The sequence below is a fragment of the Triturus cristatus genome, chromosome 3_2 (genome assembly GCF_964204655.1).
Source record: "Triturus cristatus chromosome 3_2, aTriCri1.1, whole genome shotgun sequence".
In the NCBI taxonomy this organism is placed as follows: domain Eukaryota; kingdom Metazoa; phylum Chordata; class Amphibia; order Caudata; family Salamandridae; genus Triturus; species Triturus cristatus.
The window spans coordinates 508,687,222-508,711,623 of NC_140584.1; the positions used below are offsets into that span (position 1 = coordinate 508,687,222).

Sequence of the window (24,402 nt, forward strand, 5' to 3'; positions counted from 1 at the left end):
CAGACTGTCGAAGTGCAGTGATTTCAGTTCTGAATCTTATCCACGACTAATGTAGGGTCCTACAACCAAGTAAGCCCTTAAGTACCCACGGGTGAAGGTTGGAAAGATTCAGGGGACTCACCCTGGGGAGGGTCTGGACAGGGGGCAGGTTATTCCCATGTCCTTTGTCCAGTTTCATGCCAAAGTGGGAGCCAACTGCTCCCAGGACTGGTTTGAACTGGACTATGCACAGGGACACCGAATGTGCCCCTCATGCAGACTTTCAGTCGCTGGAAAGCGCACTCACCCAGCCCGAATACACTAAATCCTGTCTGGGAGGTGGTCACACCTCCCCGTGACAGGATGCCTTTTGTCCTGCATTCCCCTGCTCAAGCTTGGCTCAGCAGTAGAACGGTAGAAATGTGTCATTGGTTGGCAGCAACCACTTTGTGCTGTCCGGGACTAGAAGGCTGGTACCGGGAACAACAGGAGCCCACGAAGGACGCTTCTGAGTAGTGGAATCATACCTTCCACACCTGTTACCGGTGTGGGGGTGTGATTCCAACATGTTTGACACCAAACATGATAGGGTTTATTTCAGCCGTTTTAGAGTTGGTCATTACGCGGTCGCATAATGCCCTTCTAAAGTAGTATATGGCTGCTTCACTGACAGCCTGAATAGAATGGACTCCGTAGGCTGCAGGGGTGTCCTGCTCATGCAGGGGCACCCTCTCCCTTAGAACCGAGCACCCTGCCCTGAGGAATGTAAATGCATGCTCTAGGGGTGACTTATAGGTTTTAAGTGCAGTGACCCTTAGATATAGCAAACATATTTCTTTAGTAAGTGGTGCATGCACCAACTTACACAGGTTGCAATGGCAGGCCTGTAGTTCCATTTTGCATCGCCTTGCATGAGTGGTATAATACATCCTTCAGCCCATGGAAGGCCTCTGGGGTACCTATGCTCTGGGTACATGGGTACCATATACTAGGGACTCCAGTATCCAATCTGGAGTGTACCTAAGTACATAACAGTTTAGGATGAAAGCAGATAGACTGGGATCCTGATTAGCAGGATCCCAGTCGGACGAGTTAAATACCAGCTTAGCACCAGGCAAAAAGTGGGAGTACACATGCAGAAGGATCCTACCTTCCTACACCGGAGCAGTGCCTTCACCTCCAGTAATAAATAATAGCAGTTGATTTGCCGAAATCTGACACCTGTGCACCTATCAAACTACTTTGTGGGCTGTTGGCTACTTTTGGGGTTCTTGTGTTTCTCCGCCAAAGCGAGCAAAACCTGAAGCTGATCAAGCTTCTATATAAAGTCTGCTTTTCATAATCACTTATTTCTAGTCCCGTCTCCATTATTATTATTTTATGTTTTTTATTTCCTTCTAAACACAGTTAGGTTCTACGGAAAGGGCTTAATGATGTCAATACCCCCAACGTACCCGAATGAAAGGAAATGTCCGGTGACCAGGCTGTGCTGGGAAAACAGTTAAAACAAAGTGACTGTGTGTCAGCCGGGGCCCAGGTATGCTGCTCGCCTATCCCCTCTGGGCTCTTTTTATTTGGACACGGGGTAGCTAGCCCTTTAAAGGTGGTGCCCTGCGGGGAGGCAGGCTGATAGGGGCCATCTCCTTGAGCCTTTTCTGATTGGTTGTTAAACGCACGAGGAGCAGTAGTCCACAGAGACTGGGGCAAGACTTTGGATCGCAGCTTCCTGCCTTATCTTCTGTACGCCCTATAAAGGGCAACTATGTAGGAGGGCCTTACATAACATTAAGGCACACTCATGTAGCCGTGCATGGCTGAGGTATATGTCTGAGCCTTGTAGCAACTGCACATCTTCCTGCCTTCCTGGGGGTTTCTTTTGTTTGTTAGGGAACACCTAGGCACATACCGCTTGGCATGTTAGTGTCACCTTACCTTATGTCTTATTATGTTCATTTATTTACTCTTTCTGTTGACACGTTAAGGACTATAACTATACTCCTTTCAACCAAGACTGCTTCCTTTGAATGGTTATATATACATATATATATATATATATTCACTGAAAAAACCATAAGTTTCACACATGTTATAGTTAGCTGGACATTTTACTGATAAAAAACCAATGAAATTCCCCCGTTATAGTTACTGTAGGCAACTATAACTCACGCGACCGTAATCCTCTGCTGATGCTAATTCTGTATTTAGACACTTATTTGCCCATGTCTTCTTCCATTAAATTTTAGCTATACATATATTACAAATATTTTTTTTTCATAAAGACACATATGTCATCAGCAGAGGATTACGGTCGCGTGAGTTATAGTTGCCTACAGTAACTATAACGGGGGAATTTCATTGGTTTTTTATCAGTAAAATGTCCAGCTAACTATAACATGTGTGAAACCTATGGTTTTTTCAGTGAATTTGCAAGGTTTTTTAAATGCTAATTCCTAACTATAACGTGTGTGAAACCTATGGTTTTTTCAGTGAATTTGTACGGTTTTTTAAATGCTAAGTTACTTTACGCCATTTGTGGCGTGCGCACCCACTTAACGCAGTTCGTTCCATGCGCGCACGGTGCGCTTCGTGCACCGTGCGCGCACAGTGAGCACGCGGTGCGCTTCGCGCACCGCGTGCCCACGTTACGCTAGATAGGCCATGAACGCACGATGCGCTTCGCGCACCGTGCGCACATGGAGGACATATGATGAGCATCGTTGTGACAGGTAAAATATATGTTTTGTTTAGCTCTAATAAGCCATGCACAAAAGGTGCCCTTCAGGAACTTTTTGCACACGGGGTGGGGAGAATGTGGATATTTTTTTTTTTTTTATTATTATTTCTTACCGTACGCGTACGGTAAGCGTAATCAGCGAAATTTTCAAAAAAATTAAAATTGCCTTTTTTCACTTGGGGGATCGTTGGGGACTCCCTCGACATGGCTAGGTGCTTGGGAGCTGTGTAAACAGCCCCTTTACATGTTTTTGCACTTGGTTTTTCAACCCCCTGTCAGAGTGCGAGAGAGAAAATGGCGGCCGCCGCTTCCTGGTTTCGACCGATTCGAATGTTTACTAAGATCTAAGGGCCAATCAGAATCGCGCTCGCGCACGCCACCGTACGCGTACGGTAAGCGCACCGTAAGCGCACCGTAAGCTGGCTCAGATATATATATTGATTTAAAGGCTATTTTCTCAGAATCTACTGAACAGATTTACACCAAACCTACAAAAGGCACTTCCTTGACCTGAGGACTACCTCTCTGCCAAATTTCAAGTAATTCGGTTCAGCCGTTCGGGCTGTAGCTGTGTCTAAAGGTCCTATGGAAAAATGCATGGGAAAAACGTGTTTTGGGACCCCCCTTTTATCTCAGCCCCCGCTTGACGAATCCCCCCGAGACTTTCAGGGTAGGAGCGGAGCGTAGCGCCCCACCTATTTTGAAAATTTCGCGAGGATTCATCGACCGGCGCCAAAGTTATTCCAAATAGAATGTTGCGGATTTCCTATGGAAACAGGGTCCTAACTATAACTACCTACTGGCGACCGCCAGTAGGTAATATATATATATATATATATATATATATATTCACTGAAAAAAACATAGGTTTCAGGTCTGATATAGTTAGGAATTAGCATTTAAAAAACCTTTGAAATTCACTAAAAAAACCATAGGTTTCAGGCCTGATATAGTTAGGAATTAGCATTTAAAAAACCTTTGAAAGTCACTGAAAAAACCATAGGTTTCAGGCCTGATATAGTTAGGAATTAGCATTTAAAAAACCTTAGAAATTCACTGAAAAAACAATAGGTTTTAGGGGTGTTATAGTTAGCTGGACATTTCACTCGAACAAAACCATTGAAATTCCTCCGATATAGTTAGTTGTACTAACTACATCTCGCGCGCCCGCAATCCACTGCTGATGATGTCACATATTACATCATTCATGACATGGTCAGTTACATCACTGATGACATCTCAAATGACATCACTGATGACATCATCCACGTGACAATCAGATACACCTCATCATACACTAGTATAACCTTTCATCACTCACTGTAAAATACAGAGTGCCAGATTTAAAACCATTGACACACCAATACAATTTCAATTTTAAAGGTTTTGTAAATGACAATTTTTTTTTTTTTGAAATATTTTTATTGGGTTTATCAACAAAACATAAAACAAACACCACTCGTTTAGTGCAAGGCATGGCATACAAGGGTTACAGGGTACCGGAGCAATGACAATACAGGTGTCACAGAGAGAAATAAACAGCCCAATGACAACACACCATCGCTCCCTTCCCCGCCCATCTCCAGCAGTGGAGCCATTAATCCTGGTCACTGAGATCCGAGTCCGCTGCATCCGGTGGGGGCTCACAGATATTTCCCCTGTATACATTCCATCCACCCCAGACCTGGGACCATTTCTTGGGGCACCCTCTATGGACATACACAGTTTTTTCGGTCACCATTACAAGGTCCATATCTCGGATCCAATGCGTCAGGGTAGGCCCCTGCCCCGATCCCCATTTCTGGGCTATATTACGCTTTGCATGCATGAGTCCCAAAGTCACCCAAAGCTGGGTCACCCTCTTGTGGTCCGTCTGTTCCCAGACATTGAGGAGGCACAGCCGAGGTTCCGGCAGCGTGGGAATTTTTGTTACCTGGGAGAGAATACGCAACACCCCTTTCCAATAAGTCGCCACGACAGGGCACTCCCAGAGGGTATGCAAGAAGGTCCCCTCGTGGCCACAGTTCCTGAGACACAGCGGGGACTCCACCCGGTGGAGTCTGAATAGGAGGGTGCGGGTGTAGTATGGGCGGTGCAAAATTTTGAGTTGGACCAGTCTGAGCTTGGAAGATATGCCCACCTCCCTGGGGGATGAGAGCGCGGAATTCCAGTCCGTCTCATCAAATTCTCCAAGTTCTGCCTCCCACTTCCCCTTGAGGGCGGAAAAAGGGTCGGGCGGTTATTTATTATCTTCCGGTACGTTAGGGACGTCGCCCTCTGGAGCAGATGCTCCATGAGGAGCCGGTCCTCCAAGGGCGATGACTCAGGGAGCCGAGTCCCACGTGGTATCGCCGCCTGAAGAGCGTGTTGAACTTGTAAATATCGGAAGTGCTCGGTGTCCGCCAGGTCGTAATCCGCTTGCAGTTGGGCAAAAGTGATCACCTCTCCCTTGCGCCAGAGGTCTCCCACCCTGGAGATACCAATAAGATCCCACTGGTGGAACCCCTTGGTAGTGCGAAGTACCCCGAGCTGCCTAGTGTCCCAAAGCGGCGTTGCCTGGGTAATCTTTCCAGCCCATCCCATCGCCCGTTGCGCCGCGTGCCATATCCGGAGGGTATGGGCTGCGGGCCCCGCCGGAACGCGACCCCTTTTTGGGTTGTAAAGGGCTCCCATCACCCCTCCGGGGCCAAGTAGTTGTCGGTCCATACGGTAGGCGGGGTCATCCCCCGGCACATGGAGCCACTGGTTAATAACCATGAGGTGCGACGCCCAGTAATAGGTCTTAATGTCGGGGAGGGCTATACCTCCATCATACCAGCCACTGGTAAGCTTATGGAGGGCAATGCGAGGCGACTTGTCCTCCCAGAGGAGACGAGTGATCTCAGCGTTGATCGCCGTGAAGTAAGAGGGTGCAATGGGGAAGGGGGTATTTTGCAGCGCATAGAGGAATCTCGGGAGGGCGAGCATCTTAAAGAGCGAAGCCCGCCCAAGCAATGTCAGCGGCAATGCGCGCCAGTGTTTAACGTCGGTGCGAAGCCGTTGGAGGGGCCTCATTAGATTTTCCGCGACAAATTTGTCCCGGTCGGCCGTGACGTACACGCCAAGATATTTGAACCCGTCGTGAGCTAGTAGAATGTTACAGCCTGACGGAAGCCGCGGTGGGGAGCCTCGGAGCATATGTAAGATGGATTTCTCCCAGTTTATTTCGTATCCGGACCTACTACCATATGATTCACATATGTTGAGGAGACAGGCGATAGAGCGCGCCGGCGAGGCGAGATAGAGGAGCACATCGTCCGCATAAAGGGATATGCGATCCTCCCAGTCCAACGTCCACCTAAGGCCACGGATCATCGGATCCTGTCGCACCCACGCCGCCAATGGCTCGAGAGCCATAGCAAATAGGAGCGGGGAGAGGGGGCAACCCTGCCTAGTCCCTCGACCCAGCGGAAAGGCGTCAGAGACGCGGCCATTGACCACCACCTGTGCAAGTGGCTTAGTGTAAAGCAGCTGGATCCACGCGCAAATCCTGGGGCCAAGCCCCATATGGCGGAGGACGGCAAAGAGGAAAGGCCACTCCACTCTGTCAAACGCCATCCGCGCATCTAACGACAGTATGGCCGCATCTTCCTCGATCGAGGAGCGGCAGGCAATGATGCCATGGAGACGCCGCAGATTCAAAGCGGTGTTCCGGTGGGGCATAAATCCCGACTGGTCCGGGTGTATTAGGGTCGAAAGGTAGGGCTGCAGCCGCGTTGCTATCACCTTGGCCAGGATCTTCGCCTCGGCATTAAGCAGCGAGATCGGGCGATAAGAGGAGCACTCGTGGGACGGCTTGTTGGGTTTAGGGATCACCACTATTGTAGCCATCCTCTGATCACGGGGGAGAATCCCCGTCGATAGACCGTCCCCATACATGGCTAATAGGTGAGGGACCACAAGAGTGGAATTTTGCTTGTAGTATTCGATTGGGATTCCGTTGGGCCCCATTGCCTTACCACTGCGGAGGGCCAAAATCGCCAGCGTGATCTCCTCCGCCGTCAGATCCGCCTCCAGGGCCTCAGCCCCCGAAGCGGCCAGCCGAGGCATTGCGATGTCCCTGAGGAAGAGCTCATTGTCTGCCACGGTGACCGAGGCCTCCGGGGTATAGATGCGTTGATAATGGGCCGCGAAGGCCCCGGCTATGCGCTGGGGCTCCGAGGTAAAGTCTCCTTCGCCCAGGCGAATCCGCGCCACCCACCGCGACGCACGGTCCCCCTTCTCCAACCACGCCAGGAGTTTGCCCGCCTTATCACCGAGTTCATAGATGGTGTGCTGGGTGGCTACTTGTCGAGCTCGGGCCTCCTCCCAAAGATGGGACCTATATTCTTGCTGCGCCATATGAAGGGTATGCGCCGAATCTCCGTCCCCCCGCAGTGTATGGGATGCTTCCGCCTCCACTATCGCCCGCTCCAGCTCCAGTACAGCGAGCCGCTGGGTCTTAGTGTGGTCCGTAATGATGGAGATGGCCTGGCCACGGAGGACGGTTTTAAAGGCCTCCCAGAGGGTTGCTGCGCTCTCGACAGACTCCGCATTCTCGGTAAAATAGTTCTTGGTCGCCTTTTTGAGGGTCTTAGCAATTTTAGGGATTTTAAGATATCCGGGGCGGATCGGGAACAGTGTGCGCCTTCCTGGGTCACCGGACGCAAACGTGATGACCACCGGCGAGTGATCCGAGATGCCCCTGGGTAGGTGCGACACCTCAGTCACCCCTTTGTACCCGGCCGGTGAGGTGAAGATGTAGTCGATACGGGAGAGGGTGTGGTGTACCCCGGAGAGGAAGGTGTATTGTCTCTCATCAGGCCAGTATGCCCTCCACGTGTCTACTAAGCCAAGCGCGGTAGCAAAGTCTGCGAGCGTGGAGGCGTCGGCCCCAAGAGTCCTGTGTGCAGACCTGTCCAGTGCAGGGTCCATGGCTGCATTGAAGTCTCCGCCCATGATGAGCTCCCCAGGCGGGAGCGCCAAAAGGAATTCGCCCAGTGCCCTGAGGGAGGCTTGGTGTAGTGTCGGGGGGATGTAGACAGAAACCAGATTATAAACCCTCCCCTCCCATTGACAAGTGAGTGCCGCGAAGCGGCCATAGTCATCTCTACGGGAATCAAGAAGAATCAGGGGGACACGTTTGTTCACCAGTATGCCCACCCCCCGGGACCCTGTCGTAAACTCTGAATGTGTTGCCATCTTAAACCCCCACCTATCCAGGGCTTTGGTGGACGTACCCACTAGGTGTGTTTCTTGCAAGAGCGCCACCGCGGGCCCCTTGCGCTTGAGATATTGAAGCACTAGCCCCCTCTTAATCTGGTCTCCCAGGCCGTTAACGTTCCAGGAGAGGACCGCAAAGGAAGGAGAACGCTGCTGAGCAGGGGCGTCTGGCAGTGAGTCAGAGGCCGCCCGAGGCAAGCTATGTGACGCCGTCTCCAGGGGAGGGTGTGTTAGTCGCGTCCTGCCCTGTGCCACCCCTGTGCACCTGTACCTGCCCAATCTGCCGTATGTACCCCTGAGTGGTTGGTGAACCTAAAACAAAACAAAAATCAACATTTAAACGAACTCCCCATCCCCCCACCCCCCTCCCTGCCTCCCTGCCCAGCGGATTCACAACTACCCGCCACCCCAACACAGCAGAGTGCTTAGTTCCCATAAACTTGGTACGTGCGTACGGGGGAAAGCCGCTCAGCACACAGCCGCCACTCCCCATACCGTAAGTTTGTCCCCTCAAGCAGCAGACTGTCAGATGAGAGCAAAGGAAAAAGGGGATCCGGGGTCATCAGCCCCCTGTAGGTTCAAGGCCCCGGGGGCCGACAGCCACAGCAAGGCCCCAGGTCGCCAAGCGTCCAATAGTTCGGTCACATCACAGCACCATGCCTCAGGGCACTTCGTCACCCGCGCCTGAGTCCTCAACGTTCAGGGTTTGGTGAGAGTCGGGAAGGCCGCCCAGGGCGCGCTCTCCCCTGCCCCTCGCTCTTGCTGGACGCCACCCCTCGAGCCATTCCGAGGCCTCCGCCGGCGATGTGAAGAACCATGTGCGCCCCTCCGCCTCCACTCGCAGCTTTGCTGGGTACAACATTGAATACTTTAGCTCTCGAGAGCGGAGGTCTGCCTTAACTGCCATGAAGTCCTTACGTTGCCGCACTACTGTAGCGGTGTAGTCCGGATAGAGGGTGACCTTAGCGTTGTCCACCCGCAGTGGTGGGGCGGCACGCGCCGCCTGGAGGATCGCGTCCCGGTCTCAGAAGTTGAAAATGCGGGCCAGGATCGGGCGCGGGGGGGCCCCAGGCTTAGGCCTCCCACCCGGCACCCGGTGCGCCCTCTCGACCGAGAAGAACTTGGAGAGCCCGCGGGGCTGCAGCTGTTCAGTGATCAGTTTTTCAACAAAGAGGTCTAAGTCTAAGTTCACTCTCAGGCACACCCACGACCCGCACGTTGTTGCGCCGGGACCGGCCTTCCTGGTCGTCTAACTTGGCCAGCAGCTGCTTTTGCACCAGTTCAAGGGCTTGTATGCATTTGTGGTGGTCTGCCGTGCCCCGCGTGAGGGTCTCCGTGGTGGCCTCGACCTCAGTCAGTCTGGAGTTAATTTTGGCGACATCCGCCCGGAGGAGCGCAACATCTGTGGAGATAGTGCCGATTGAGGCCTGCATCTGTGTCAGCGTGGCCATGACGTCCGCCAGCGTGTACTCCGCAGGCCCGTCCGGGGGGGACCGTTTCTGATCCTGACAGAACGCGTACTTTTCAAGCTTCGCCTGTGCCCCACTGCGGTGGCCCTTCCCCCCCATGGTGCCACACCGTCTCCGCGATCACTCCCGGCCGGTGCAGGCACAGGGCTACCGCAGGAGCGACCGACCCACGTGCAGGGCAGGCCCAAGGGCGGCGCCGCCCGACCACGAGTGCCGCAGTGGGCCGAGATATCTCCAGGTCGCCCCCACGGCGCGGCCGCCGATATCCGAGGCGCCCCAGCGCCGGCAAGCCACAGGCAAAGCGATGGTCACCACAGCAAAAGGTCAGAGTATGGCCGCAGGCACTAGGGCGATGCACTGTATCCCAGGACTACACGTGCTGGCCGGCAGTCTGCGTGAGGGCTCCACCCGGGTCAGGCGCTCAGAAGGCCGCAGGGAGGCCGCAGTCCAGAGCGGCAGGGCGCCGCCAGCCCCGCGTAGGTCAATTCAAAGTCCGATCTCCACTAACCTCCCTGTAGCCGGCGAGTCCACCTCTGCTCCTCCTCAATGCTGGTTGCCTCGAGGCGCGGGCCGCTGCCCAGGCCCCTCTAGGCACGGAGATGGACGGGCGGCGGGACCAGGGTTCTCACTCAAGGAGGCGCTGCAGGTGGCTCAGCTCACACGATCGATCCGCGGGGCCAGATCGTTCCGCGGGGCCAGATCATCACCCCGCCTTCGCCCTGGCGCGAGTCCGCCGAGGGCCCTCGAGTCCTGCCACAGGTTGCTCCGGGGACCGGCCCGTCCCAACAGAGCACGGCCGCACGCAAGGCGACGCAGCCACGCCCCCTGTCTACCAGGCCCCGGGGATGCGGGGCCCAGCAACGCGCCAGAGGCCTCGCCTCACAGCTCCGGAACGGGGGGGCCACCAAGAGTCAAAAGGCCAGATCTGGGACGCCGAGGCCCCCGGACCCAACAGCAGTCGTCCAAAGATGATTTTTGCCTGAGGGGGTGTCGGATAAATACAGGATAGTAGGCCGGTGCGGAGGAGCTCCGGGCTCAGGCGGCCATGTTCGTCGCGATCCAAGCTCCGCCCCCGTAAATGACAATTTTTAATGTATTAATTGTTATACTGATTTTTTTTATACTGATTTACTACATTTTTTAAACTATTTATTTTTAGATATTTTTTTTTTAATTACATTATACATTACAATACAAAATATACTTTCTCAGAATGAATTACTTTAGTTTAAATACTTTGCAAATAGGCAATAGACTTTTAAGTAAAGTAGTTACAGTTGTTGCAATGGGCAACACAATTTCAAACACAATGCAACATTGAGCTCAATGTGAATTTCTAGTCAAATGCAATTAGTTACTTTATGGATTACTTTTCTACCCACAGGACTGGATCCTAGATTCAGTCCTTGGACATCTCCTGTAAACAGTTTTGGTTACAGTAGTGATTTTTAAGGAATATTATTGTATTTTGAAAGTTGACACAGACATTTTTTCACATAGAATCACCAATGTTATCCTATAGCAGAAAATTCACTTGCAGGTAAGTAGTGTTATCGTTACTTTTTCTTACTCAGTGGTGGATCCTGGATCCAGCACTGGTGAATCTCCTGTAAACAGTTGAAAGAATGTGTTTAAGTCATACAGACGATTTTTTAGGAATATTTTTAGTTTGTGAAAATAGACAGAAACTTTTCTGCTGAAAACCACACAATGGATTCCTATGGAAGGAAATACAAGTTACTGGTAAGTACGCTTAGAATTACTTTTCAGGGTCAGTGCTGGGCTAAAAGATGCAGCACTGGGTTCGCTCCTGATAACAGGTGAGTAAATCGGAATTCGTAGTTCGACTGATTTTAGAGGAATATTTGTAAATTTCAAAACTCCACACTTAGAAGAATTTCCAAGTGAAAGCAGTCAATGTTAGCCTATGGAAGGAAATTCAAGTAACTGGTAAGTATGGCTAGAATTACTTTTCGGGATCAGTACTGGGCTCAAAGATGCAGCACTGAGGTCTCTCCTGATAACAGGTGAGTAAATCGAAATTCGTAGTACATCCAGTAAGCACCACAGAGCTGCGTGGACTAGTTGGCCCCCAGGGGACCTCAGGATTGAAGAGGAATTAATTCTCCAACTTAAAACGCGCCACAGGGCGTGTTTGCACACATATCACCTCAGGCCCCGCCCCCTATCTTCACCACTGTGCAAATGTGCCCTGTGGCGTGTTTTAAGTTATGGGATTAAGTCCCTATGAATCCTGAGGGTCCCTGGGGTCCAACTAGCCCACCAGGTACCTCCAGTAAGCGCCACAAGGCTATGTTGCAGAGAGGTGTAAAAAGGGGCATGGCCTGGAGCACCTCTCTGCAACGCAGCCCTGTGGCGCCTACTGGAGGTACCTGGTGGGCTAGTTGGCCCTCAGGGACCCCCAGTATTGAAGGGGAATTAATTTCCCAATTTAAAACGTGCCACAGGGGGTGTTTGCAGAGTGTGCTTGTGAGGGGGTGGGGCCTAGGGACGATTGCGTCTTTTTTTTTAAAGGGGGGGCTGTGTGGCCCCCCTTCCTTTTACTTTTTTGGGGCCCTGGGGACCCCATCCCCAGGGCCTCACCCCCAAATTAAAATTTTAAAAAAATAATTACGGGAGGGGGGCCGCGTGGCCCCCCTCCTGTGGCCAATTCCGGGCCCCGGGGACACCATCCCCCGGGGCATGGTCACCTTTTAAAATATTTTTATGGAGGGGGCTGCGTAGCCCCCCTCCTCTGGCCACTTAAGGCCCCAGGGACCCCATCCCCCGGGGCTGGCCCCAGGGACCCCATCCCCCAGGGTCCCCAATCCCCCCACGGTCACAGCTGGCTCCCCGCCTCCTGCGGGAGCCGGCATTGCTTTCCCACATGGGAAGCAGCTAACATGCTGCTCCCCATATGGAAAAGCAATTTGCTTTGCTTCATTGAAGCGAGAGCAGGTTTCCCTGCTCTCGCTTCAATGAAGCAAAGCAGTTTGCAATGGCAGGGTGCGAGGCAAACAGCAGTGTCCCAGAGGTGGGCACCCCAGGACACTGCAGGAGCCGGCCCTAGGGGGTGGCAGTCCCCAGGGCCACAACAAGGCTCCAGGAGGGGGGCCCACATCTGTTAGCAGCCCCGGGGGTGGCTGTCCCCGGGGCTGGAGGGCCTCAGAGCCCCCCCACTCCCAATTTTTTGTAGCCCCGGGGGGTGGCGTTCCCCGGGGCAGTGTGGGGGGGATTGGGACCCCCACACTATTTTTTTAAACGCCCCCGGGATTTGGCCCCCCGGGGGCCAATTACCAAAGAAGCGCGGGCTTCCATTTTTTTTTTTTTTGGCCGAAATTCGCGCTGGCTGTGCGAATCTCGCTGATTTGTTTTTTTAAAAAAATGCTTTTTTTTGCTCTGGGGGTCCTTGTGAGACCCCCTGAGCAGGCCTAGGGGGTCAGGGTGTTTCTACCCTGCCCCCTTTACGCGTTTTGCGCGTTTGTTTCTACCGAGCCACAAGATGGCTGCCAACACTTCCTGATTTGAAGTGTTGACAGCCAATTAGAATACAGCTCGTGCACGACAGGGTGCGCGCTGGGTGCGCATAGGGTGCGCGGATCCACCTAGGCCATAGATATATACACCGAGGCCATAGATATATAAGTACTTTTAAATGTCATTTTCTCAGGAGCTACTGAATGGATTTACACCATTTAAGCAAAAGGCACGAGTCTGACCTAAGGACTACCTCTTTGCCAAATTTGGTGTAATTCCGTTCAGCAGTTTGGGCTATAGCTGCGGCTTCCTATGGGAAATTGCATGGGGAAAACGCGTTTTGGGACCCAACCTTTTTTCTCGGCCCCCGCTTGACGAATCACCGTGAAACTTTCGGGATAGGAGCGGACCGGAGCTGGCCAAAAGTTTTGAAAATTTCGCGAAGATTTGTCAATCGGCGTCAAAGTTATTCCAAATAGAATGTTGTGGATTTCCTATGGAAAATAGGTCCTAACTATATCTACCTACTGGCGACCGCCAGTAGGCAATATATATATATCTATATATCTATATATATATATATTCACTGAAAAAACCATAGGTTTCACACACGTTATAGTTACGAATTAGCATTTAAAAAACCTTGCAAATTCACTTAAAAAACCATAGGTTTCACACATGTTATAGTTAGCTGGACATTTCACTCGTAAAAAACCAATGAAATTCCCCCTTTATAGTTAGTGCAGGCAACTATGACTCACGCGACCGCAATCCTCTGCTGATGACGTCAGATATTACATCACTGTATTTAGACACTTATTTACCCATGTCTTCTTCCATTAATCTTTAGCTATACATATATTACAAAAATTTATTTTTCAGAAAGACACATATGTCATCAGTGATGTAATATCTGACGTCATCAGCAGAGGATTGTGGTCGCGTGAGTTATAGTTGCCTGCACTAACTATAACGGGGGAATTTCATTGGTTTTTTACGAGTGAAATGTCCAGCTAACTATAACATGTGTGAAACCTATGGTTTTTTAAGTGAATTTGCAAGGTTTTTTAAATGCTAATTCGTAACTATAACGTGTGTGAAACCTATGATTTTTTCAGTGAATTTCAAAGGTTTTTTAAATGCTACTTTATGTATGTATTTTTAAATTTTTTTATGGGATTTTTAGCGTGCGTGCACGGTGCGCGAACCTCGCTTAATTTTCCGTTAAAAATGTTAAAAAAAAAATTTACGTGTGTTTTTTCAGCGTGGGCGCACTCCGCGATTTTTTGAAAAAAAAATAAAATCTTTATTTTGCCCTTGGGGGTCCTTCTGGGACCCCCTGACAAAGGCTAGGGGTCAGGAACTGTCCACCCTGCCCCCTTTTCACGTTCTCCACCTTTGTTTTTCACCCCCTCAGACTGCGAGAGACAAAATGGCGGCCGACACTTCCTGGTTTCGACCGATTCGAATGTTTACCGACATCTAACAACCAATCAGAATTGCGCTCGCGCACGGCAGGGTCCGCGCGTATAGGTATTTATATGCTTTTAAATGCTATTTTCTCAGGAAATACTGAACAGATTTACACGAGACCTTCAAAAGGCACTTCCTTGACCTTATGGCTACCTCTCTGCCAAATTTCACGTAATTCTGTTCAGCCGTTCGGGCTGTCCCTTCGACTAAAGGTCCTATGGAAAAATGCATGGGGAAAACGCGTTTTGGGACCCCCCCTTTTTCTCGGCCCCTGCTTGACGAATCACCCGGAGACTTTCAGGGTAGGAGCTGAACGGAGCGCCCCATTTGTTTTGAAAATTTCGCGAGAATTAGTCAACCGGCGCCAAAGTTATTCAAAATAGAATTTTGAGATTTCCTATGGAAACTAGGTTGTAACTATAACTATCTACTGGTGACCGCCAGTAGATTATATATATATATATATATATATTACCTACTGGGGGTCGCCAATATATAGTGATAGTTAGGACTAAAGTTTCCATAGAAAAAGCTTTTTTTGTTTTGCCAATAACTTTGGACAAAACATATGGGCCCCACCGACCAGAGACTCGAAGAGAAACCTTTGTGAATATTCATATATATATATATATAATGATGGTGTTCAGGATTTCTGAAGAACACAGTTTCAAAGTTCAATCGAGTAAACAGGAGAATGGGGCCCTGTTCAAAGCACCATCATTATATATATATATTTGAATATTCACAAAGGTTTCTCTTCGGGTCTCTGGTCGGTGGGGCCCATATGTTTTATCGATCCGTACCACGAGGCGTAGTATGGTCGTATGATGTTGTAATTATGTGCTTTGGATACAAATGATTGTATGTTTGATTAGCCAATCTTTTGGGAACTTGTCGCTCTTTCTTTTCATGCATTGCAGTTGTATTTTGTGATTCACTTTTTTCTGATGTACATCAATTTTATTTGCTTTGAACTACTTTTTCCATTTGGAATTGGTTTTTTGGAATTTATTGCATATATATAAATGTGATTTGTATATTTCTATCATATCGGAAAGAATTCAATCTCAACAATAAAAAAATAAAAAAATATGTAATATAATTTTCCTTGATTTTTCTCGAATTCTCTATGCGTGTTTATATATGTGTATATATGTGTTTATTTGCCTTTGATCCAGCCAGAGTGTCTTTGGCTTGAATTCAAACATATGATACATTGTACATGTTTTAATATAAAGGGTAGAGTATGGATTTTTTGTTCAATTTGACTTTCCCCTGACTCTCTACCTGCATTAGTTTATTAGGGGTCCCCCTTGTTTAAGGGTTCAGTTAATGCCATTGAAAGTAGAACCCCTCGATATGTGAGACTAAAGGTACAGAGCAGGGTAGGAAGTATTAGGTGGAACTCTAAGATGGCCGCCATTAGAAAATGTCAGGGTCAGCAGTCTAGTGCAAATCCCCAGGTGGCTCAATTAGAATGTTCCGGAGCTTTTTCTCTGGAACATCGCACTTCACCAGAGATTCCAGAGGAATATGCAGCAGGAATTAGTGCGGTGCAACAAGGTTTAGTCAGGGTAGTTTGCGGTGTGTGAAGCGTCGTTTAGTATTTTTCGTCGTGTCGAGGGAAAATTACCTGAGCCGGTCCAGAGCAGCTCCATACATAAGTAAGAATGTTCTAAGTTGTGTTGTTCTGCGCATGGTTAAAAACTGGAAATTAGAGGCTGTGCAGTGAAGAGTCATTTTGGAATTCATTTGTGAACACTCTGCGGTAATAGTGTACACATGCACGAGTAAGCAGTGTTTTGGAAAGGAAATTACTCTCTCGTAAAAGCGTTTGCGCAAGCGTTGTGGTTTTAGCACTGCTATCTGTCAACGTTTATAATTCTGAGTGGATTATAGAGTTCAGCCTGTGAGGAGCGCTAATAGAACATTACGTTTTAGAGTGTTATTATGTTTAGAAATAGAGGCACAGAAGTAGCTCTCTATAAAGGTTATTAGAGTATAAAAATCTTACCGCTCAGGAGGCATTCGTTTTCATTAAAAGAATTGCTGGGAGGTTACCTAGGAAATGAAAGGCAAGATGCATATTAGCATTAAGAATAAATACTAAACCCCCCAAAAGGAATATTAAAATTCAAGTTTCCATTAAGGAAAAAAACAGAAAATAACCAAACAAGGTAAGGCATACACACAACCAGGTTATTAGAAAGAGTATTAAGAATAGATTCAGATATTCATGAGTTTGTTTCCATGCAGAAAAGATTAGCAGAAAAGTGGTATTCTCAACATAAAAATAGAAGAGAGGCAAAGGCCAAGTAGTAAACACGTATGTAGACTAACCTTAGACGATTACAATATAAAGAGCAGAATTAAAGAAAAGTGCTATATGTTTATATATTGAATGTTGTTACAGATTCACCAATACTTTTGAGAAGATACAGCACAACAGGTGTACAGAAGGAAAGGAAGACCTGGTGAAGACTTGGCAGTCTCTTCTCTGTCCCCAATCCCTTTCCCCCCTGAGAGTTTTTTGTCGTTCAAGAATATATATTGACGGGGAAGGAGTCTTGGAGGGGAGTTGGGACCGACGTCGCTCTACTCCCTTGCCAGTGGGCTGAAAAAGGCAATTTGGACCCAAAACACTCACACCTCCACTGTTATACCCACTGAGATACTCATACACTCACTCATAGATCCACTCAGACACTCATACACCCACTCACACACCCATACAGTCACTCACACTCAGTCACAGACCCCTTGTAGAGACTTATGTACTCAGTCACTCACTCATACACTCAGATATTCACTCACCCACTCAAAGACTCATGCATCCACTCAGAGACCCACCCAGACACTTGCCCTTCCACTCACAGACTCACTCAGACACTCATGCATGCACCCATTCACTCACCTACTCAGAGACTTATGCTCTCACTCACAGACCCATTGAGACACTCATAAACCCACTTACAGACCCACTCAGATACTCACACACCTATACAGTCACTCACACACCCACTCGGAGACTTATGCACCTAGCCACTGATACAGTCAGAGACTGATGCATCCACTCACAGTCCCACTAAGAGAGCCATGCAGCCATTCACATAACCACTCAGACACTCACGCCCCCAGTCACCGACCACTGAGAGACTCATGCACTCGCTCATGGACCCACTCAGACAGTCATACACCCACTCACTCAACCTCTCAAACACCCACATAGACACTCATGTTTCGACTTACAGATTTAGTCAGACAGTCATATACTTAGTTTCAAATGCACAAATGCGCTCATGGAACTTTTTAAAGATCAACTGAGAGACTCATGTAACCAATCACAGATCCATTAAGATACTGATGCACCCAGTCATAGATGCACTGAGACAGTCACGCAGTTTGTTATAGAACCATTGATAGACTGATGCACTGTCTCACAGATCCACTGAAATAGTTATACAGTGATTGCCCTCTTGGAAACTGAGGGTCCTTACGGGTTGAGAAGCCCTCCTCTTACCTTTAATAAGTGCGAAACAGCAGGATTTGTGAGAGCTGGTCAGAGGCCCAGTCTGCAAACGTGACTACTAGTTAAAAAAAACATAGAAATTCACTGAATAAAACAAAGGTTACAGAGACATTGTAGTTAGGAAATAGATTTTGAAAAACCATAGACATTCACTGAAAAAAACAACGGTTACAGGGACGTTATAGTTAGGCTGACATTTCACTCATACAAAACCAGAGAAATTCAGCAGTTATAGTTAGATGAGCTAACTATAACTCGCACCCCTGCAATGTGCTGCTTATGACCTCACATATTTCATCACTCATGACATGGTCAGTGACATCACTCATGACATCACTCATGACATTTCAAATGACATCACTGATGACATCATCTAGGGGCTGTGAGTGTTTTAAAAAAAGTTTACGAGTGATAAATATATATACCAAGGTGTATTGGTTAATCAGTGGGTGTATGAGTGCCTATCTGGATGATTTAGCTGGTGCATGACTGACTGTATGTGAGGGATTATGTGTCTCAGTGAATGTATGGGTGAGTGACTAGGTTGTGTGAATGTCCGTATCAGTCTGTTAGTTAGTGAGTGGGTATGTGAGTGGCTCTACGGGTGAGCTTTCGGGCTTATTCCCTATTCACTTATGGCAGCATCCAGGGAAGCACCATTAGCAGCGAGTCCTCTGGGGCCCAACTGGCCCAGTTCTCGACTTACACACTCTTGCAGCATGGAGGAGTGGGTGCCCTCAGAGGGAGCACCCGTGAGTCCTGCTCAGTTCGGAGAGGGCAGGCTGCTCACGGCACTGGCTGCAGCACTCAGCGGCGCAGGCTCTCTCCCCTTAGCATCGCTGCTGGTGCCTTCCTCTGTTTTTGGAGCAGCTCCCAGATTGCAAAGGAGTTGTCAGTGGGCTTTACCATGGGGGTGGGGGTAAATCCAATCTTAGCTCCCGATTGGAGCCTGGTGAAGGCTCAACATTTGTCCAATGCGTCCTTCACAGTCCTCTAGTTAGTCAAGTGCAGTTCCCATGTTGAGCGGGTCAATCCCGCAGAGCACAGCCTCAGTCTCGGCACATTGATACCAGCAGCCCCTCCTGGCAAACGGGGTTGCCGCGGTACTTAGTAAAACATGGATGCCTACGCTAGGACAGTTCCCAGCGAAGTAGTGATATCTTTATCTGTTGCTACCCTCTAGCATGTGGTGTCACTGCAGTATGGCAATACTGGTTCACTCAGGCCCACACTGCACTTTACTTTCGGCTCAGTCCCAGTGGCCCTCTCCTGGCAGACGTGGGTCACAGAGTCATCACGGCATGTGGGTAAAAACCCAATCGGTGCAAAGCCTCACATCTTGCCCAGGGGATTCTCTTGCATGGATCCCCACTGGACCTTCCTCCCTCCAACGCTCTCCTCATCCTCACAGGGCATACTGGTCTTGGCAAGCAGGTAGGCGCTGAGCTCCAGGCCCCAGGACATGTGATACTGGGGACCTGGGTGATATCCACTCACCCACCATGAAGACTAGCAGGGTTTTTCTCCAAGTCCTGGTCAAAGGCAGGCATCTTGCAGAGCTTCCCCTTCTCACACACAGCCAGTCTGGCTGCTTTGCAGATGACAAAGTTTGGGGTCTCAATTCCCTTTTTATAGTCCATTTCTATACACAAATACGTAATTTACGGTCTGAGTCTTTCTGTTCTCTTTATGATTCTCTTATCACCCCCATCTCCCTTTCTGAGATGTGTCCAGGCCCACAGAATCAAAAAGTAGTACTTTGAAGTATAAAGGCAGTCTCTTCCTTTTTCCCTCTAGTGTGTGTCCCACATAGCCCACAGGAATGCAGTAATACACAAATCTGTTGGGGGAGGGGGGATCCTCTCCTCATTTCTTCCCCAGGCGGCCTATGAGTTTTGGTCCTGAAAAAAACCCTACTTAGATTATACTTGGGTTCGAAACGCGTTGACCACCAAGTGACCGAATAAATGTGAGAAAACACACTAGCAGGCTTAACCCCCTCCTTTTTGAACATTTTGTGAAGAAATGTTAACGAGTCTAGAACTGCGCTGGGGGCCCTGAATAGTGCACTGTTTGGTCTCTGTCCTTCACAAGGTTGTGAACAACTCAAACATCTCAACGTGGTTGGGCTTTATCGCATTGTTTCGTTCCACTTATTCATTTGTTTATTTTTCTTATTTTTCCTGTTATTGAAGTATTTAACTTGAGCCTATCTATGTGTTTGCAAAAAATGTCTTTGTCCATGTTATGTCCAGGTCTTGTCTAACTATCTAATTTGTGATATTTGAATTTTTGTAAAGAAATCAGTTTGTATTATTGTGTTTAAGTTTACTTGGTGGCCTGTTAACTGTTCCTGTGAAAACCAATGTAAATTTGCAAACAATTGATTGTTTTCTCAAAAAATGTGCTCTTAAAAATGAAAGAAAATAAATAAAAACATGTTTTTAGGTCACACGAAGTGTCATGTGTATTCTAATGAAATAAAAAACAACTAATATCAGTACTGGCATGTGTGTTGTTGTGTGCTTGATGAGATGAGTAACTTGGAGGATTTAGGAAGGGAATAGTGACACGGTAGAGGGTGGGAAGGGAGGGGGGGTATAGAGGAGAGTTAAGGGACTTTGTTGGCAAATGAGACATTATTGACGAATATTACTTGATAGAGGTCGGGGGAGCATACTGAAAAGATACTTGATTGTCTGATGAGCCCAACAGGGACTGAAAATGCATATTTTCTACTAAGATGTTTCAATCTCTGTATAAGTGGTACATCCTTGTATATGTTCAAACTGCCAATAAAGATATTTTTAAAAAAGTAATGAATCACCACCTCAGTTTATTCTGTGCTAACTCACATACCCATCCAAGTGAGAGATATTGTGCTACGATAGTGGTGTGTTAGGTTAAGTTATCTGTATTTTTATAGCGCACTAATCACCCATGAGTGTATCCAGGAGCTCTGTAGCAGGTATGTGAAGCCCTGAGACTTACTTGAAAAGCCAGGTCTTCTGCTTCTTGTGAAAGAGAGGTGGAGGCTCTGATGTGTTGTGGGGGTAGTTCCAGGCCATGAGAAGGTGCTGCCTCCTGCTCTGCTTTTGTGTAGGCATGGGATGTGAGTTAGTGAGAAACCAGCATAGTGGGGGTGTGAATGTGGCTGTTCAGATAGGCAGTCAGCGTTTTGGAGTAATTTGTAGGTGGGTGTTGAGGTGTTCGATATATGTGCACTTGTGTATCGGGAGCCAGAGGAGTTCCATAAGGTGTGGTGTGATATGGGCTCAGTGTGGAAGTTGAGGACTAATCTGGCTGGTACGTTTTGGACGGTCTGTAGTCTTGTGAGCTGGTTGGTTATCCCAGCGCACAGGGTGTTTCCAGAGTCTGGTCTGTTGCTGATGACTGCTTGGGTGATTTTTTTCTGGTGTTCTCTGACAGCCACTTGAAGAGTTTCTTCAGCATTCTTACAGTGTTGAGACAGACGAGAACACGGAGTTGACTTGGGCGGTCATGTCCAGTTGTGGTTTATGACTTGCGGTTTCTCTCTTGCGAGCGGGCGGGTGGGTCTAAGGTTTGTGGGCAACATGGTGTAGTGCCATGGTGGGGCGGAGTCAATGGTCTTCACGACTGTTGTGATTTCCTTTGTGTTAACAGTGCCTAACATGGTTATTGTGTTGACTGTGTGTACTAGGGAGCTCTATACTGCAGGTGCCTCTCGGCATCCTTTCTACTGTTACAAGCCTCAGGAGCTTTGCACACCCACAGATAAGTGCAGACACATCACAGGAGGAAGATGGGGAGCCAGGAGTGTTAGCAAGATACCCAGTGCTTAAATTGCATAAGGGTGAGTGCTGGTGCTAAAAAGCTCTGCAGATAAGCCCACGGATGATGTAATTAAATATTGGTGCATAGAAAACCAAGGATGTGTAGTCTTAAATCCATGTTATAACTCTTTATTCTACTACAAGACACCCTCTGCCCCTCTTGTGTTTCTCGTCCCCCTTTTTTCCCCTTTGTATGTTTTTCTCACTTGCTCTCAGGAAATATCTGAAGAGGAAAAATAAAATGCCAGTCAACAAAAATAAGTGCCGATGGCCCCCACCGGAAAACACCAGATCAAATTAAGCACTGAAGCACCTCTAAACTCCTGGGTTGCTCCCTCACATCAGTCCCACCTCTCACAACATTGTGTAATACTGTGCACAGACTGACAGCAGTTGTGCTGCTTAGCCACTAGAGGGCACCAGAGCAAGCCCAGCTGCAAACACGTTTGGGAAGATCCTACTTCCAGTTTTAATACAAGTGTGTTAAAACTGGAAGTAGGATCTTCGTGAACATGTTTTAACACACTTATATTAACTCAGAGGTGTGTGGAGATGGCCAAGCTATGCCATTACAAACTTTTGACAGTGAGGCACCTTTGAAAACGGTCCAGGAAGCAGTAATACCTCTTGTCAAGCTCCCTTGAATAACACTGGGTAATTCCTGACCCTGTGCTTCGAAAGGTTAAGCGATAGCCAAATGTAACAAAGCATTCATTTTTCTAAATGGTACTGTACGAGACATGCATATGACAATGCCCTTTTTAAGGCCAATATGTGCAAAACTTACTCTTCCTGAGAAAATGGAAAAGAACATAAAACAAATGCAACTAGTAGGATAGTTAAGGAGGAAGAGAGTTGCGATTACGCTACAAAAGCATCCACTCTGACTCCGGGTCAAAGGGATAAATGGGAGCAAGGCATGTGGGGGCATGTGGGGGCAAGGACCATAGTGGCTAGTTCCCATGCTCCTTTGGCAACACCAAGCTTAGGCCATGTCACCACCACAACACATGTGCATGCTTGGGTGTGGCAAAGACGAGGCTGCATGGTGTGGTGGGGTGCGTCCACCCTAATTAAGGCCCCTTTCCACTGTCAAATACGATACCTGAACTTGTAGCTATCGTACAAAATGCTGTGCCTAAGGGAGACAGAAAACCACCACTAGCAAATGTCGCTGCTGATCGCAGGGACAGGAAGGCTGAGAATGACATAAGTGGGCAGACATTTCACCCCCATTCACCAACTCACAAGGACGATACCCAAATAAGCCTAAGCCCAGACAGACACTGCTAAATTGGTCCAACACAAATTCAAAAAGACCGCCCCTGAGGGGGCCGCGTTGGCCGCGAACATGCAAATGGCATCAGTTTTAAAGGGAGCTCCACCGCAAAACCCTAGAGGGTCTCAACCTAGCTGTAGCGGCAGAGGCCACGGAGGTTGGCAGCAGCCAAACCTCAGGGAATGCTTCTATTGTCCAGGGAAACCCGAATGCACCTTAAATTGAGTCACAAAGATGCCAATCATCCCCGCACCCCTGCAACAGGAATCAAATGATTGGACAAACTCATGGCAACAGCAACCACAAGCCTGGAGATCAGCCCCAAAGGGACCGAGGCCAAAGCCTTGGTAGGGTAGACTAACTGTCTGGGGAGGTGATGCTTTCACACAAACACAGAATCCAAATATGCAGTAAAGATGACACTCCAGAGTAAATGCCACCCATTCACCCACATCCCAAGAATTAACTGTACCAAAATCAAATAGGGACCAATGAGGCAGCGTTGGGAATACAAACTTTTACTTGCATCCAGGAAGTTAGGGTGTTCTGCCGATCAGGTATCCTCACTAGAGTTTACCACATAGGGCGCTAGTGAAAGCCAAGGCCCCAAGCTGCTGCTGATTCCCCGGGGCGGGGTTGGCTGGTAGTCTGACAAGGAGGGTGGGACAGCTCCCAGACACGTTCTTTAAAAGCAGGCACCCAGGCCCCATGTCCAAAGTCAATGGGACAGGTTCCAATAACCAGGTTGAAAGGTCCCCATTCTTAGGCATCTGGCAAAGGACCAAAATTCCTTTATGCCGTGTAGCTCCAACAGCACGCCCATAAACTACAGGCCTCCAGCAAATGGAGGCCCCCGTTTCAGTTCTAAAATAAAGCTGTTCTCATGTGGCAGGAACCAGGTTTTCAGTACCCTTGGGATAGTGAGGATCCCATAACTTCCACAGCACATGCACAAAAAGCCAAAAGTTGTGAAGCGCCCTCACAGCGTTGAGAGGAGGTTCACCAGTTTAGCCAGATGTTCCAGTAGTGCAACACAGTTTCGGTCCAGTCATCAACTCTAGGCAATGTTCAGGAGGGTTCAGGGCCTTGGGCCGAGCCCCCCACGTTCTCCGGATCTAAGCAGTGGTTTCTCTTTCATTCCCTGTAGTTTTTCAAATCTCCAACGCCTGGTCACTGTGTCATACCTACCCAAAAAAAAGAAAAAATAAAGATACATGAGTTTGCCTGCTAGTGGGAAGCACCTAGCCACAAGTTAGGAACCGTAGATTCAAAATACCACGGGAAAAGACCTGGTGCCATGGGGGTGGCACAGAGTCCATAACAGCTCCAGGTGAGAGTAGAATGCAGAAGGCTCACCCCCGTATTAGGTCTAGCAATTAATCAGTCCACTGGGCCTCACAAACACC

General features: G+C 48.5%; 1 long non-coding RNA gene across 1 annotated transcript in view; it reads right to left on the reverse strand.

Annotated features, from left to right (window-relative positions):
* Positions 1-23,530: 23,530 nt before the first annotated feature.
* Positions 23,531-24,402, reverse strand: part of LOC146857623 (uncharacterized) — a 160,953-nt gene continuing 160,081 nt past the window's right edge. The window contains exon 3 of the long non-coding RNA XR_014979595.1: positions 23,531-24,180. This is a non-coding gene — a long non-coding RNA (uncharacterized LOC146857623). The remainder of the gene's footprint in view (positions 24,181-24,402) is intronic.